Source organism: Jatropha curcas, chromosome 1 (genome assembly GCF_041381405.1).
Source record: "Jatropha curcas cultivar XTBG-Jc1 chromosome 1, XTBG_Jcur_1.0, whole genome shotgun sequence".
Lineage (NCBI taxonomy): Eukaryota > Viridiplantae > Streptophyta > Magnoliopsida > Malpighiales > Euphorbiaceae > Jatropha > Jatropha curcas.
In genome coordinates, this window is record NC_143151.1 from 8538411 (window position 1) to 8542673 (window position 4263).

General features: G+C 32.4%; 1 long non-coding RNA gene across 1 annotated transcript; it reads right to left on the bottom strand.

Moving 5' to 3' along the window:
• Positions 1-1762: 1762 nt before the first annotated feature.
• On the bottom strand, positions 1763-2758 carry LOC149498941 (uncharacterized). Its single transcript, XR_016322407.1, has 2 exons — positions 2727-2758; positions 1763-2015 (listed from the first exon to the last, which is right to left on the bottom strand). It is a non-coding gene; the product is annotated as an uncharacterized LOC149498941 (long non-coding RNA).
• Between the last annotated feature and the right edge of the window lie 1505 nt (positions 2759-4263).

The following is a 4263-nucleotide window of genomic DNA, read 5'->3' on the forward strand; positions in this document are numbered from 1 at the left end:
AATAGAAAACATTAGCGATTGAGTGTGTGGATGTTTTAGAATTTGCAATTGGGTATCTCTGGCTGAGCTGGCAAATCGAAAAAGTGAATATACAATTGTGAGACCTATTTTTTTACATATGATAATTGTCGTAAAAAAAACTCTAAATTAGCCAAATCAACCAAATCTGATTTGAATTTTATGGAAATTGTCTTTTCTAACCTTCATTTATCAACAACCAAATCTGATTCATCTTTTAATAAAAACAATTCATTATTTTGATGTGGCCATGTTCTTATCCCTAGCTCTAGACACTACTATTGGGTAGTAGGGGGAAAGCAAAGAAGAAGAAAATAAAATAAAAGGGAAGGAAATTCTCTCGTTGTAGCTTGATTAACTTTCAATCTCTTTGGAAAGAGGTAAATTATTGCTAATTTTTTGCTTTGATTTTTAGTTTTTGTTGAAGTTTACTTTAAATTCTTTTTTCTTGAATTTTCTATTTTTTGTTCAAGCTTTTTATCATTTTCTTCTTATTCCTTTTCTTTTTGTCTACTAGATCTCTCCAATTCTAATCTGTTAAGAATCTGAGCCCTAAGAGCTAATTAATCAAATTCAATTACCAATGTTTATTAATAATTTGTGTTGCTTCACCCTCCTTATTATATGTCATGTCATTTAGTTAATGTGTATTTATCTAATATCGGATTACCCATATACTTCAACACTCCCCCCTGAGGTGGCAATTAGGTCACTTGACAAGTACACGATGGCCCAACATGGGTCCACAGGGTATGACCCACACCGAAACTTCCCTCATGCAGGTTGGGTCCAAAGCTCTGATGCCATGTTAAGAATCGAGGCCTTAGAGCAAATTAATCAAATTCAATTACCAATGTATATTAATATTTGAGCTTATAATAAGTTGGGATTACATTTAACATAAAATGGTCCAAACCATTTTTGGTTGGTTCACCCTCCTTATTATATGTGATTTAGTTAATGTGTATTTATCCAATATGGGATTATCCATATACTTCAACATAATCTTTTGGATCTATATTTTGATATCTGATTTGGATTTACTGTTAGATGTGGGTTTTAATATTATACCAAGAATTTATTTATTTTTTTTTTTTTAGATCCAAGTTACTTGACTTGTGTATTATTGTCTAAACAATTTATTTTCTTGATAAGTTGAAAATTTTTCTTTGAGAGGTCTTTCCCTTTTGTTATTAATAGTAAGCTCTGGGTGTTTCACTTGATGATTCTGTTAGCTGATAGATTCATTTGATTTTTAATCTGTATTTTGGGCTTTAACATTTATATCTTTGATTTTTAATCTAGTATGAATTTTTCCCTTCTTTCCTAAATTGGTTACTTTAATCTGCTACTAATAAATCTATTTTTATCTTTCAATAGAAAACAATTCAAAAGGTTATTTTGGTTCGATGAATCCAAAATCAAAAATTTTTTCTTTTTGGATTGGTTTTAATTAAAGTTTTTTGATAAAATTAATTTGTTTCAGTCAAAAGTTGTTGTAGATGATTGATATTTGAGATTTTATGCATATAATTTGTTGTAAATTAGAAAATCTGTGTCACGACCCGTTTCCATGGGCCGGACCGGCACTAGGGCCCAGGTAAGCTTAAGGCCCCCGAGGCCCGTAGTAAGCCTAAATTATCCAATATGTCTACCTATCTTTTCCAATTTCATCAAAACAGTAAACCCATATACAAACATCTGGCCCAAACTCAAATAACATATAATGTATAACCAGGGCCTATTCACAATAAATTATAATCACGTTATGGGCTTACTGGTTCACCTGCAGCTAATTACCTAACATTTAATTTATAGTGTAGTGCTAACAATAAGTCCAATATTAATACACAACCCTATAACTGCGGAGTCTAAAAATAATCTGATAACGGAATAATTTATACATCCAAAATTAAATAACATGAATATAAAGTTTACATTTGTAACTCTGCGGAGAAGATTGCAGAGCTTCAGTCGAATCAGCTGCTTCCTAGTACCTGGGAGGTTTGTTGGGGGGTGAGTTTTGCAACTCAGTGAATAATAATAAATAATACACACCACATACAGTCAAGCAAAATGCACCCTAGTATACTGAATGAACACACAACAGTCAATCATATGACATTACATCAGCACCCACAAACAATATCACCTTCAAATAATCACATCACGTGGAAATTAGTCAGTGGCGTCACCTAAACCCCCGACGAGCCGTCCTCTCAAACAGCCCATCCTCTCTAACATGTGCACCCGGGGAGCCAATCCCCCATATCTGGCCGACCGGTCTAATCCTCACTTGACCAGTCCTCTCAATATTTTATTTTACATTCTCTCTTTTCTTTTCCATCTCATCAACATCATTTCATCAATTCATCAGGTGCACACGGGGGCGCCGATCTCCCATTTACCCGGCCGACGGTCCAATTTCATCAGTTCATCAGGATCCATATTTATCGACCGTCCTCACAAACCCAGGGTGACCCACTTCATCCTAACTCCACACAAACAGAGCACAGTATATACACAGCACAAATAATCAAACAATTCATTTATCATAATACACCAATTTCATCCAAATGCACAATTATGCATAAGTATAATTATAGTGATCATAACATAATATATTTGAGAAAATACAATATGTAAATATATAAAAATGTAATGTTATGCAAATGCAGTGTTGACATGCATTATTTATTATTACTCACAGTGATGGAGAGCGAAGTTCTAGCTTTGATTTTCAATTGGTTTTCGGCTTTTTCAATCGGTTTTCGGTTCGATTTCTCACAGTGTTCGCAATAAAATATTAAAATAAATTTCCAAGCTGTCGGTTTATTAAATTTAATTGGAAAATCTTTGAAAATAAAAATTCGGGTTGTTTCAGTCTTCCCCCCTTTAAAAAAATTCGTCCTCGAATTTTCTAAGTGACAAGAAACAAGGATGCAACAGTTGTTTACGACAATGGTGGCTATACTTCTCACATAATGCTGCAACTGCTAAAAGTTATGACATTCATATTAGGAGAATACTTGTTCTTATGAGCAGTTAGATATCTACCTTATCACCATAGTTAATTTAAACTTGAGTTGTACTATATCTACAAGTCGTCAAATCAAGTAAAATATTCATAACCCAAGGCACAGATTTGTCTCTAGTAGCCACCGTTACGCGTAAGAATTTAAGTTCCTCATAACATTTGCTCAAGTAAGAGTTATTCATCTCATTAACCATATATCATGTGACCTCCATTGATGTATCGCCTCATTTATTCTCTCACTAGCTATTATAGGCAGTGATCATCACTCAATAAGAAGCTCATACACAACCAAGTATTTACTCTTACTGATACAAGAATCCATATATTCAATCAAATTTTCTACTATCCCAATTTAGAATCCTTATTTCAAAATTCAAAACCTACATGCTGACTCATCCATTTTCCATCAATTTCAAATATTAATATCATTGCTCCAATAATCTTGGAAGAAGTTTATAATTAGATAAGATGGTCGCTGCCAATTCAAGGAGATTTTCGATTATCATCAAGTTCTACCATTAAGTACCATTTGATCATTTCTAATTAAAGAGAACAAATTTATGGCACTACTACAAGCTTATTTTAAACAAAATCATGACATTTCTCTAGCTACTTGCTATCAACTGATAGGAGATCTTGGCTTCTATCCCAAGCACATCACCTATTTAACAACTTAACCATTTTCCAACCAAAGATAGATATACAGTCTCTTTTCAAATCCTACTAATGAGAATCTCGTAAAAACAAGTAGTACAATTATGTAGAGAAAATTCAAATTCATAACCAAGTCTCTATTTTAGTTATTAACTTCTCTATCCCTCTTCCCAAATTATCATATCATACCATATCTTAATTAATTATGACAACAACTTATGCAACTAGCCAAATTAGTTGTTGCCATGCCAGATAATTCTTAATTCATTTTCTAAAATTTGCTAGTACCATTCTATTATACTCAATTCCATAAAGAAGTTCAGCCTAGATATATATATCTATACATTTTTTTTTTTTTTTTTTTACAAGCTTAATCAAAATGTAAAATTCTCCAAATTGTCGTTTATATCCAATTTACTTATTTCTTCTGTCTTTAATCAATCTTTTTAAACCTAAGTTTACGTATTTAGAAATCACGAATCCTAAACAAGTAGTGCCTTTTGCTCTAGTTAAGTAAGAGATTAAAGATGTTAATCCTATAATCTAACTCTTGA